Consider the following 14,455-nt stretch of genomic DNA (forward strand, 5'->3'; position numbering starts at 1 on the left):
TATTATTGTGAAAAGCATCTGTTTATGATGTGTTTTTTTCCCTTATCTTTTTCTGAGAAAAGAGACAGTAGTTTCACTAAGAGAAAATGGCTTCTCCCCTTCTCCCCCCTGATCTTCTATAGCTCATTGGGATAGCAAGGTAGCAGAGGCCTGCCTGCCACTTAGCAAGGGATCCTTTCCTTCCCTCTCTATTTTCCCAGACTACTGAGAAACTATTCAGCCTCAGTGAACCAAATTCCATGAGGGTGGCTTTGTAACACAAACTTCCTACAAATGGCCTCTTCCCCTTACCTCTCTAGTAGGATGCTGAGGCTACTTCTGCAAAAAGGAACCACTATACAATATACAGGACCATCTTTCCCAAAGATAGTGAATGCCCTCCATGCCCTCTGTCTTGGAGGAGACATAGTTACTTCCATCATTTGCATGATCAGAAAGTTACCATCTATAATTCCTCTGATGAGATAATGGCTCTCTAGGTCTTATCATTTGTCCTGCCGCTGAAAACTCCAAACTCACAGACATTGCTACATGACTTGTCAACACATTACCATATGACTTGTAAAAACCAAGGTCTTGCCATCCACCCTGATTCTGGACCCTTACAGCTTCTGGGCCTTTCTAATCTCCCTGAAGCTAATTTTTCTTGTATCTGTAGTAAGTACACTCTAGCCATTAGTTTAGCCATTTTATTGTAAGCTCTTTGAGGACAGAAGCTATCTTTTACCTCTTTATATTCTGAGCATTTAGCACAGTACCTAACAAATAGTAGGTGCTTAACAACTACTCATTGATTGACTCATAGCTCACTCAATCCGGGGATCCAGATTAGCTAAATCTTAGCCTTTAGCATTTTCAGAGTTATCCTAAAGGGGCTTTGGGTTTCTCTGTTTTACTGTCACTCTCTCAAGATCCCATTTACTCTATTTCATCAACTCTTAGGTGAATTCCATTCCATTTAAATACTTCACATCAATTAGGTTTCCTAAAGGGATATTAATTTTAAAGATTTAACAAGAACCAAAGTACAAATGTTACCCTCCAATACCTCAGGCATACAGTCACTCAACTTTGGGGATAGGGGGTTTATACTGCATAGCAGAGGTCCCACCACGTTAACTTCCAAACATATTATATGACATATTATTCCTCATATTTCTCAGCTACCATTAGACTTGAGTCCCAATGGTCATTCTATGCTTTTTGGGATATTCCATGTTCTTTGGGATATTAATACTGAGCTTGTTGTAGAACCTGGAGACTTAAGTGTTTGGATGCTGGGACACAGAACACTGGAATACTAGGATGCTATTTTCTACTCCCTTAAAATGGAAAAGAAGAAACAGGGACAAGAAAAAAACCTAGACTTACAATCATAGACTACAAAAGAAAGCCCAATTCTTTCCCCTTAAAGCATTGCTCTCACTCCACAATCCATCTATATATGAAACCTAAATCTCTGAGCCTCAGTATCTCTATCTGAGAATGACAATATCCCAGAATGTTCCCTTCGTTATAAGCTCATGTGAAGGATGTGATGACTTATCCAAAGGCCTACATAGGTGTCAGTTACATTTAATTCTCAATTTTTTTTCTCCTTGCTCTTAGTACATCAGCACCCCTTGCATTAAAGCACACCCAGCCTCCTTTTCTGTAAAGTAAGCAGAGAGGAAAAAGTTGAATATTGATCATTTCCCCTGATCCCCAAGTCCATTTTGAGCTCAATATATGTCAAAGACTTATTTCTGTACTTCCTATAAGGAAACCTTGATCACAGAGGTCTTGTTCAGTTCAGTGGAAAGTCAAGGACTGATTTTCTAATCCAAGCAGTCAGGAGGCGAAATGGATAAAATGTTGGCCTGGAAATCAAGAAGACCAGAGTTCAACTCTTTCCTCAGGCACTTATGGGCTATATGTCTCTGTGTAAATCACAACCTTTGGTTTCTTCATCTGCAAAATTAATATCATAACAATACCACCTCTCAAGCTTATGGGAATCATAAGACAATATGTATAATATACTTTGTAGAAGCATTTATATAAAGGCCAGCTATTATTATTAATTCTTACTCCACCTCTAATTTTCTGTTTTCGTTTGATTTACATTGCCTATCTGTTCTCAGTTTCTTCAGCCATGAAAGTGAGGAGGTCAGGCTAGCTGACCTAGTTAGATCCATTTAACTTTGAATGTTCTCAAGTTGACTCAAGGAAATTTTATTGGATATAGTGCTGGAGACCTCAGGTATGAGAAAGTCTCTCTATACCTGGAATGAAAATAGATGGTACCTAGGGTGGAAAGTTACAATGAGTGTCCCCTTCTGTCCCCTTTTTCTACTCAAGGATTACCTCTTCTTGGGTTAGCTAGCTGGATCCTCATGCTGGACCAGATTTACTTTGTCCTATGGGATAATCTGAATCCAGTCTGTAGAAGGGGAAATTACATATGTTCCTGCTATAGGCACTCTTCTTGGCCACCTGGTCCATTCCCCTAACTAAGGTCAGCAGCCCCTGTATGAGGACCACCTCAATACAGCTGCCCCAAAATGGATGGATGCCCAAGATCAGGGATCCCGTCCCTCTTGTGCACTCTCCACTCTTCAAACCCCACATATGCAGCTGCCAATCAAACTTAGAAACAAGCAATCAGGGAGATCAGGCCAGGGCTCTAGAGAAACCCAGCCAAAAATATTCTCCTAAAGCCAAGGGGTCTATTCCGTAGCCCAGCTGTGAACATCTGGGCTGGGAGAGGAGGGAGAATATTGAATGACTGGCCAAAATAACACATCAGCATCCTGCAGAGGCCCAGAGACATCAAACTTGCCAGTTGAAATGTGCCATGAATATTTAACAGCCATCAATATTTAATTAGCACATACAGAGATTAACACGAAAATTATACACACTTCTGGGAGCTTGCTTATGGGGGAGAAACTCTTAGGAAGGAGAAACAAAAGGAGAAAGGGGAATTACCTCATACTTAGGTATGAGGGGTCAGGGATGCTGCTCTTCCAGTCCACCCTTCTTCTTACTCCTAGCCCCTACCTGTTTCTATGTCCATAAGAAATCACATTTTTTTAACAGAAAAAGCTTTCTGCTGTTCTGAAACTCAATCTACTGCAATAGAAAGAGAACTCTTTGGAAGTAGTGGCAGGAGACAGGTTTAAATGGAAAGCTTGATACTTATTAACTCTGTGACATAAATGCATAGCACTTCCCCCTCTGTAAAATGGGAGCAATATGGTACCTCTCTCATGGAGCTGTCATAGGAAAATCATTTTGCAAACCTTAACCAGCTTAAAGAGCTATCTTAATGGGAGTAATTGTTATGAATTAATTGCCAAGAAGCAATACAGCTTATTGACTGTCTAATTTACCGACAAACCTGAACCTGAGACAACAAATATGCAAGGTTCCTTTCTCAAATCAGTTTTAAAAGACAAATTTAGCAGGAAGAGGAAGAGAGTAAGAGACCTGCTATGAGAAATCTCTGACTCTAGGACAAGAAGTCCCATGAGGAAACAGATGCCAGGAAACCACCTTGAAATGGGGAGGAAGAGACTCGTGCTGCTGCCCGGGAAACCGTTGCTAGGGAAGCCACTAGTTTGAGAAACACTGGGGCTGGGACCAGGGAAAAGTTTATCTAAGGTGATAAATTGCCAAGGTGGGCTGCAGGAGAAGAGGAGAGAATGGTCAACATTAACTTGATATTTTAATTGATGGTTCTTCCTCTTTAGAGTCTCAAGCCTTTCTCTTTAATGAAGGGGCATGAGTACTACCAACCTTTGTAAATACTAGTGCTGCAAAATATTGTCTCCAATGCTATGGTTCTGTATGTTTTAAATGTCAGTAGTTCATTTAAAGCTTGTTTAAGAGCCAGGAAATATTGGATTCAAATTCCATCAGATCCTAGCATTCAGACTCTGGCCAACTCACTGTGCCTCAGTTTCCAAATTTGTAAAATGAAGTTGAACTTAGAAGATTTCTAGAGTCCTTTTTGACTTTAAGTTTAATGGAATGAAGTGTGTGAATAAAGAGCTAGTTCTAGAATCAGCAAGATTTGAGCTAAAATCCCATCTCAGACATTTACCCTCTATGTCATTTTAATAAAGTAATTTAACTTGACTGTGCCTTGGTTTCCTGGTCTGTAAAATAAAGGGGTTGGTCCCAGAAGTCTCTGAGGTCCCTTCCAGATCCAAATCTATGATTCTATGATTCACCCAATATGAACCAGGACTGAGCCCCTCTTTCACCTTTTTTAAATACCCAGCAAATCTTAGTCAACCAACTTGCTTTCTGGCAAGCTTCTGCACAATCCTGTAAAATCACCAAAAAGGAGTTATAGAAAGACAAGGTCATACGACTCATAAGAGACACTGGGATCCTCCTCCCTCCTCCCCTTAGCCAGAAGGGAAAAATAGGAACATTATATCAAATGTCACCAAAACAGTTTTCCTGTCACCTAAAAGGTAATAATTTACCTCAAAAGTTCACAAAGCCCCGCCCCACTCATTACAGATGTCAACAGAGATTCCCAACTAGCTCAAATCTCTTAAAGATTTATAGAACTGGGAGAGGGGGGAAAAGAACTTTATTTTAATAGACTTGTGATTTCATGGGTATACAGAGCTTCTTTGATAAGTCAAATATCTTTGATATAGTCAGATGAGGCCCAGAGATATCAAATGTCTTGACTGGAGTCAATATAGCCAGTAGGTAGATGTTGGAGGCTACAGTTGAAGCCAAGTTTTCCTGACTCAGAGGCTGACTCCGTATCCTTATCCACATCCTACAAAACAGTGCTGGGGCAGCTGGATGGTGGAGTGGATAGAAGATTTAACTTCATACCTGGTTTCAGACTTTGCTAGCTATGTGATCAGCAAGTCATTCAATCTCTATTTGCCTCTTTTATCTTACCTATAAGGTAGAATAATAATGGCACCTACCTCTCAAAATTGTTGGAAGGATCCAATAAGATAAAAATTGTAAAGCACTTAGCACAGTGCCTAGCACTGTAGTAGGAGTAGTAATAGTAATAGTAGTAGTAGTAGTAGTAGTAGTAGTAGTAGTAGTAGTAGTAGTGATAGTGGTAGTGATAGTAGTAATAGTAATAATAGTCATACTAGTAGTAGTAGTAGTAGTAGTAGTGATAGTAGTGGTAGTAGTGTTAGTAGTAGTAACAGCAGTAGTGATGGTGGTGGTGATGGTGGTACTATAAAGCTATATGACAGAGTGAATAGAGAACTAGAGAACTGGGCTTGGAGTTAGGAAGACTCCTTTCAGTAGTTCAAATCTAACCTCAGACATTAGTAGCTGTGTGATCCTATTTGCCTCAATTTTCTCATCTACAAAGTCAGCTGGAGAAGGAAATGGCAAATCACTCCAGGATCTTTGTCAAGAATACCTCATGAAGAATCAGCTATGACTGAGAATTATTGTTATTATTATTCAGAATTGACTTCAAGAAATCATTTAATTCAGCTTCCTCATTTTACAGAGCAACAACCTGAGGCCCAGTAACATTAGGATATCTGTCTGAGGTGACTGTAGCAGAGTCAGAACTTGGAATCAGGCTTCCTGATTTTTGGTCTTTTACTCATCCTACTGCATCCTGACACACTTGCCTTTATAAAACATGGTGTATGATAAACAGAGGCTAATAAATGCTTTTTGATTGAATGGACAATTAGACCAAGGTAGAAAAGGTGGAAATTTGTCTTTGTAGTCAGTTCTCTTCCCACACATGTGCCAGCCCACCCCATTTCTGACCTAGCTCCACAATCCTGAGCTTTTCTCACAGTCAAAGTGACCTTCCTATTTCCCACTTGATCTTGCTCTCATTCTAACATTCAAATCTACCTGCTGCATTTGGATTCTAAAAGGAACCTCAGAATAGAAAAAGCCTCCAATCTAAGGAGTCAGAAAATCTGGACTCAGAACACAGTTTCAAAAGTTATTTAAGTTATTTAATTTCTTCAAACGTCAGTCATCTCATCTGTGAAATACAGACAGTAATGCATATACTGCATTACCTGGAAATATTATATAACATTATATAATTATGTATTATACATTATATAATACATAATTATAGGTTACAATTAAGAGAAAGAAGGAAACAAGATTTTATTAAGCTTTTATTAAGCAAAGCCAGGCATTGTGCTAATCACTTCAAAAGTATTTGATCTTCACAATAACCCTGGGAAGTAAGTGCTATTGTTATCCCCATTTTATACTAGAGGAAACTGAGGCAGGCAGAAATTAAAAGTGACTTGTCCAGCATCACAAACAGTTAAGTGTCTAAGGCTGATTTGAATTCAGCTCCAGACCCTGAGTTCTAACTAGTGAACCATCTAACTTCCTAGTGTATGCTATGGAAGTGTCATGTAAAGAAAAAAAACAGCCATTATAATTATAAAAGATAGTAGAAAGAGTAGGAAGACATAAGAATTGAGTCTCTAAATATGACTTTGTAGAACTTCTCACTATAGTTATTTAACCAAGAGAGATTTCTCTCTCTCTTAACCTGCAAGAGAGGTTAAGGCTCTTAGCAGAAGCTCATTTTTCTTCTCTTTAAAATGGGCATAACAGTATCTTACCTACTTCTCTGGGTCAGTTTTTCTAGCCAGATCTGTGATTTCACTGGCATAGATAACTGCTAGTGAGGAAAATCCATCTAACAGTGTGGGTCAGAATCCTGCTCCCTGCAATTTGTAGATTTAGAGAGTTTCCCTAGGCACTTAGAACTGTGAAAGGTCATCCAACCAGAAGTGTTTAGAAGGAAAACTTTAACCCAGATCTGTCTGACTTAGCTGAATGCAGATTCTCTAGACAACACACCACATAGCTTCTAATAGGGATATTGTGTGAATTAAATGAAATGACACCTTTGAAAATGCTTTGAAAACTATGATTGTATATATAAAGTATAAGGAATAGTTGTTTGCTTTCTAAGGTATTAAAAGTTGATTTAATAAAGTAATCTTTACTAATGGGAGGGAACTAGAGGATTCCTCCCACTCCTCCTTTTTCCTTTCCTCATAGAAATTCAGACAGCATTGGCCTTCTGGAGAAAAAAAACTCTTCTTAATAGGGATTCTCAGCCACTATTTGTAAACTGCTTAATTTGATGCTGATTAATTTTTTCATATATCCTTATAGGAAGGGTGGAGAGATAGTCTTGAAAAGCTGGAATCACTCAGACAGGGCAAGAGCTTTTTCAAAAACACAGGGTATATTTCTATTTCTCTTAGGCATAAGGCAACCCTTGGGTTGGAAAAAATGAAGAGATGATAAGAGGACCAAAGTAGACTCACCTCCTACTCACTGACATCTTCCTTGCCTTTAGGCTTAGGTTTGCAAAATTGTATAAAAATTTCCATTTAATGAACCATAAGTATTAGTATCTATTCATAGTTCTGGGGGAATAAAGAAAGGATCAAACAATTCACATAGAAGAATACCAAGAAGCAGGTATAAATAATCAAGACCCAGAAACAAGAATAAAGAAGAGGATAGATAACTTTATAAGCATCCATGCCCCCCCCTTACCAAAGAAATAGAAATGTGACACTACAAAGAAATTGAAGTAGTCCAGATGCTATAAGAAAAAGAAAGAAAAAGAGAAAGAAAGAAAGAAGAGAGACGGAGGGAGAAAAGGAGGGAGGGAGGGGGAGAAAAGAAGAAAGAAAGGAAGAAAGAAGAGAGAGGGAGAAAGGGAAGGAGGGGGAGAAAGGAAGGAAAGAAGGAAGGAAGGAAAGAAGGAAGGAAGGAAAGAAGGAAGAAAAGAAGGAAGGAAGGAAGGGAGGGGAAAAAAGAGGAAAGGAGGGAGGGAGAAAGGAAAGAAGAAAAGAAGGAAAGAAAAAAGGAAAAATATAAGGGAGGGAAGGGGAAGAGAAGAAAAGAAAAGAAGAAAAAATGACTGCCAAGACTTTAATAATTTCATTAGTTAATTCCCTTAAGATTCTAAAGCCCATATCCGGATGGCTGATTTGGACAAGATAGGCATTAGTCAATGCTTTTGAGTATTCTCTTACCTGCCTTTCATCAACTTTCTTGACAAGGGTTCCATCCCTTCCTAATTGCCCATTCCTTGATTTTTTTCCTTATCCTTGTTAAAGACCAATTTTATAAAGCACTTCAGCACCTCAGCCATTTTTATCATCACCATTAATTTTATTTCCCTTCTCATTTATTAATGGGCCAGGCGGCTCTCAAGTATCTCTTTTCCCTTGATATATTTGTAAAATGCCCTTCTTATTTCCATTAACCCCCTTTGGCAGCTTCAGGTCTCTCAGCTATTTTGATTTCCTTCCCTGGCTGCCCTTCTTTTTTCCCTGAAGCCTTTGCTGACTCTAGATCTTCCTTTCTGTGTTTCTTACTTTCTTTGGTCCCCTCTCATATTGTGTCCATATCATACTATTTCTATACATGTTTCCAAATCTAGTTCAGCACAGAAATTCTTACACACACTTTTCAAATGTTTACCAACATATAAATTACATTAATTTATTGAACAAAAGTATATTAAATCCTTTCCATATGAAGCTTATACTAAATGCTAATACTTTGGCCTGCATTGGAAATTGGGGGAAGTTAGGGAGGAAACTTGCAAACCACGTACAATTATCTATAATATATGTTCATAGACTTTCAGAATCCCTCAAAGTTATGCTATTGTCCCAGCGAGGAAAACATCAAATGTGAAACACCTAGGAATGTCATACTAGAGCTTTTGGGTCAAAGGAAAAAGTACTACAAATAGCCAAAAAGAAAGAATTCAAATGCCAAAGGACCAAATCCAATATTACACAAGACAATACTGCAACTATTATAGAGGAAGGGGAAGGACAGGAATGAGGCCGACAATTTCATTGATACAGAAAACTCTCAGATGTGCAAACTCCTTTTCGGAATTTTTGCGACCTACATATACTTTGATTGTATTTTATAGTGTGTGTGTGTGTGTGTGTGTGTGTGTGTGTGTGTGTGTGTGTGTGTACCTATAAAGAGAGATAATAGAACCTGAAATCAGGAAGACCTGAGTTCAAATCTAAGATCAGATACTACTTGTTTAACCCTGGGCAAGTCATTTTACCTTGTTTACCACAGTTTCCTCATGTGCAAAATGAGCTGGAGAAGGAAATGGCAAACCACTCCAATATTTTTACCAAGAAAACCACAAATGAGATCATAAGGAGTCAGACCTGACTAAAACAATGAAATAATAATAGCAACACTCATCCAGACATGTGTGCATTGTATGTATGTGTGTGTATATGAATGAGTGCCAAGGCTTTAATAATTGTATTAGCTAATTCCAAACCCCATAGCTAGGTGGGCCAATTTGGATAAGATAAATTTAATTAATGCTTTTTTTTTAATCAAGGTTCCATCCCTACGTAACTGCCCATTCCTTGATTTTTCTTTCCTTTTCCTTGTTACAGTATATGAGTATATACATATATGTGTGTACATACATATGTTATGTGTTTATGTATAAAGTATATATATTTTATAGTTACATATCTATGTATATGGCTTATCTTCCTAACAAAAAAAAAGTTCTGTGATCTAACCATTCTGGCTTAATTGCTATTTCACACACTTGACATTCCATCTCCCAACTCCAAGCCTTTGTGATAGCTGATCTCCATTCTTTGCATGTACTTCTTTTCCTTCTCTATACATCTTAGGACGCTGGCTTCCATCAAGGTTTAACTCAAGTATCAACTTCTTCAAGAAGCATTTTTGAATCCTTCCAGATAGTAATACAAGTCCTTTCCAAACTATTGGTATTTTCTGTTTCTGTCTCCCTCTATCTCTCTCTCTGTTCTTTTCACTCTCTCCTTCTCTATCTCTGTCTCTATCTGTCTTTTCCTTTCTGGCCTTTTTTTGTCTATCTGTCTTTTCTTCTCTCTGTCTCTTTCTCCACCCCCCCATATGTGTGTGTGTGTGTGTATTAGAAAAATGTTTTATTAGAGCCCTATTTTATTTGTCTAATCAGTATTAATCAGCTTGATGTGATGCCATCTGAGGTAGTGATTGCTAGCAATTATTAGTATTATACTTATATTTCAATAAATATTTAGTTAATCTGTTCATTTAATGTGAGTGCAGGAATTAGATATATTAATATATATTTTACACATTAAATAAGCTATAAGTTTGCTCTTCACTAACCTATTATTAAGTTCATAGCTGTGAGAAGGTTCTCTTGCATAATCACAAGTATGCTGACTAGAGGATCTCCACCCTTTTGAATGATGAGCTGCATTACCATTCCCAGTGTGGGTAGAATGTCTTGACATGATTGAGAAAATCTCCCAAATTATTTTTGTATCTCCACCCTCTCTTGCCCAACATGAGGAGGAGCCCATTTTATGAAAATTTAGTCATCAGGGAAGACCCTTGCCTTGCCCATCCTTTGACCATCATGCTGCTGGATCATTTCTGGCTCTTCTGGAAGATCAAAATCAAGGTCTATTAACCAATAAGATCTTTATTTTAATTTGCTCCTTTTGAATCTCTGGGTATTGGGCACTATAAAACTAAGACCCTGAGGAAAAGGGGCATCTCAGGTCATGAGAGGATATGAGATCTTACTCATTGAAGTCCCTTTAATAAGCGGTTATTGACTCAGAACTCTTTCTCAGTGGCTTTTCTTATGAATTGGATAATTTTGGACTTCACAATACATCTATGTATAGCTACACATACACATATATACACACATTTATTCATGTACTACTACTATTCTCTTGATATACATATACATATACATATACATACATACATACATACATATGAAAATACTGTCTGTCTTAAAAGATTGTTAGCTCTAGGAGAATCAAGATTGTTTCCATTTTTTTATCTTTGTATGCCCAGTACTTAGCACAGTGCCAGGCACATAGTAGGCATATAATAAGTGCTTATTAATTGATTATCTGATTGAGGACAGGAACTGTCTCAGCATTGTCTTTTTATCTCCAGGACTAAGCGCATTTCCCTAGTACACAGTAGGTATTTTATAAAGTTTGTTCAACTGATGTGAATTCAGGATCATTAACAGAGTTAAATGCCTGGTGTAATATAAAATGCACCTGAGAATTTGGAAGAGTCCATTTCAGAATTCATAGAAAGGATATACAGATTGCCCTGCACTTAGCAGTGTCTACCACACAGTAGGCATTTAATAAATCTGTATTGGTGATTTAAATTCTATGGAAAAAATTGAAGAGAGCTGAGAAACTCTAAAAAATGAACACTTGCTTTCAAAAGTGCAAGTGATCTTGATGAGGAGAAACATGTGAGGAGATGTCTTGAGACCAATGTGGATACAGAAGAACCATTTCACCCAATTCAGATTTAGGAAAGATAGCACCAGAAGATATGGAAGAGGAGAGCAGAAGCAAGTGAGTGAGGATGGGTTCTCCTGGATCAAGAATCATACCAAAGCTTAAGCTCAGACCACACTGAGCCTTGCAGTGAATGCTGAGAACAGGAAGTACTTTTTAAAAAACAACCTATTTGGGGAAAAAGAAAAAGAAAAAAGATAAGATAATTCTACTTCTTGAGGTACACACACACAAAATATGCTCTTCCCAGTTGAAATTATGGAGCAAAACTCATGAATAAGAAATGTAAGTCCCACTTTAATGAGGAGATGGTAAGGGCCATCCTTGATAATTCCAAGTCACAATGTTTTGAAAAGGCACCTCATGGGGACATCAAAATAGTTCACAGATGTCATTGCTTAGACATGGTCAATGATCTTACAAAAATCATGTCAAACAAAAGCACCCCCTGAATGGGGAATGGTGTCCTAGTTTTCAAGGCCTTTCACATTTTACTCAAACATTCATCACAACTCCAGGGCCAACTCAGCATGGGTATCTTGCCATCTGCCCTGCCACAGTGCATGTAGCCCCACCCCATCATACCTCCCTTCTACCTCTTGCTCTTAATCTTCACCATTCCTGTGACTCCTAAAATCAAATAATCAAATCTCCCTTTCTTATTGTTTTGCTTTATCCTGTTAGAATGTAAAGTTCTTGAAGGCAGAGTCATGTATATATGCCTCTCTCTCTCTTTCTCTCTCTCTCTCTCTCTCTAATGTATGTATATATGTATATAATGTATGTGTATATATATGTGTGTGTGTATCTGTGTATATATACATGTGTGTATGTACATATGTGTGTATATGTGTATATGTATTGCCCAGCATAGAGCCTGGCACATAGTAGGAATTTAATACATTTTTGCTAATTGAATGAGTGAAAAGGGAAAATAAAATCAGTTCTCAAAATTTTAAGGCAGCAATTTGACTTCAATTCCTAAAAAAAAATAAATTCTAGAAAGCCTTACTAATGGAATGACTTAGATTCACTTAAGTGGAAAAAAGCACTGCCTAATATGAGTCAGCATAGGTTCATTAGGGACACATCATGCCAAACTAACCCACATTTCCCCCTTTTTTTGGCTGGGTTACTAGATGAGTAGATCAGAGAAATACTGTCTTCATCGTTTACATGGATATCAGCAAAGCATTTGACGGTCTCTCCTGTGAGCCTTGCAAATAGAAACGATTAAAGAAGTGGACTGAATACAGTTAGACACAGAGCTGATTGTATGATCATAGCCAAAGCTTAGTAACTCTTGAATCAATGACAAACTGAAGTAATGTCTCTAGCAGAGTGCCCTAGTGATCTCTTCTTGACCCGGTTCTGCTTAGCACCTCTATGAGTGACCTCAATGAAGAAACAGACAGTACACCTATCAAATTTTCAGATGACATAAAACTAAGGAGGATGGCTAATCCATTGAACGTCCCAATAAGGATCCAAAAAGAATGAGGAACACAAACTAATAAGATCTAAAGTAATGCAATAAACATTTCTTAAACACCTGCTGTATGTAAGACATTGCTGGCTAGTAAGGATATTAAGTCTTTTTTAATGACAATTCCTGCCTTCAGGAAGCTTAAATTCTAAAAGGAGAGTGTATATTTTGAGGGAGGATGCTTAAACAAGGTGACAGCAGAGTATAAGTGTTGAGGACAAAGATGAGAGACCAAATGGTCTAGGATGGAGAACATTTAAGCTGGGAAGATAAGGTAAGACTTCATTGAAGGAGCAGAAGAGATCTGAAAGGCAAAAATGAGGAACGAGTGCATTCCAGACAGAAGAAACCACTTGTGCTAATACCCTGAAATGGGAGATAGTATGTGGAAATCAGAGAACAGTTTACATTCTACTATTTCAAGAACACAGAGTATCTTTCAGATACAATACAATGCTAGCTATTATTTTTGTGGTGATGAACCTCTTTGACTTTAGCTAGGCAATAGATAGACAGCCAGATGGCTTAATGGCTAGAGTACTAGGTTTGGAATTAGGAAGACTCACTTTCATGAGTTTAAATCTGATCTCAGGCACTTACTGGCTGTGTGATCCTGGGCAAGTTACTTAATCCTACCTGCCTTAATTTGCTCATCTGTAAAATGAGTTGGAGAAGGAACTGGCAAACAACTCCAGTATCTTTGCCAAGAGAACCCCAAATGGGTTAATGAAAAGTTAGACATGACAGAACTGATTGAAATGCTTTTCATGGAAAAAAATATTCCCTTCCTTGAATGTAATATAGTGGAAATGAAACTGATGTAGGAGTGAGAGCATCTGGGTATGACTTTAGACTCTGCCATTTATTACCTGCATGATCTTGGACAAGTCATTTAACTCTCATGGCTGGAGTGTCCTCATCTCTAAAATGAGAGAGTTGGAACAGATGGCCTAAAATCCCTCCCAGTTCTCGATGAATGGTCCACCGTTCCTTGATTCTGAGAGGCTTGAGATGAGAGTATATTGTTCTGAAGATGTGAGAGAATAGGGAGATAACTGGAAAAGAAGGAAAAGAAGTCTGTGATCTCTCCAGCCTTAAGAGGGCAGACTTCCTGTCCCATAGGTGGTGGAAGGGTTTTTGAGTTATCAAAGGCAGCACCAGGGGACCTTCTTTGGAAGACTTCTTATTGCAGAATTAAATAGAAAAAGGTGGCAGAGAAGGAAATGAAGAGACAAGGAAAATGAAATTTCTGTTCCTTTCCCTCAAATTCATTGGGTGTGTAGGGGATTTTGCACACAGGGCTGTTCCCACTTTCCAAATGGGTTTGATCAGCAACTCTTTCTCTGGAATGGGTGAATAGGATCATTGGTTGGAGTTGGGAGGTAAATTAGAAGCCATTAAGTCTAACCCCTTCATTCCACAGGTGGAGAAACTGAGGCTAGAAATGCTAAGTGTTCTGCCTAAGATTGCACAGGGGATAAGCATTGGAATCGAGATCTAAGTGCAGGCCTTCCTTCCTAAACCCCGCGTTCTCCATGCCAAACTGCTGCTCTCATCCCTCCTTCCTTCCAAGATGCTTAGTCCTTGAAAGTTAATTTCAAGCTGATGGTATTCC

The sequence above is a fragment of the Antechinus flavipes genome, chromosome 4 (assembly GCF_016432865.1).
Source record: "Antechinus flavipes isolate AdamAnt ecotype Samford, QLD, Australia chromosome 4, AdamAnt_v2, whole genome shotgun sequence".
In the NCBI taxonomy this organism is placed as follows: domain Eukaryota; kingdom Metazoa; phylum Chordata; class Mammalia; order Dasyuromorphia; family Dasyuridae; genus Antechinus; species Antechinus flavipes.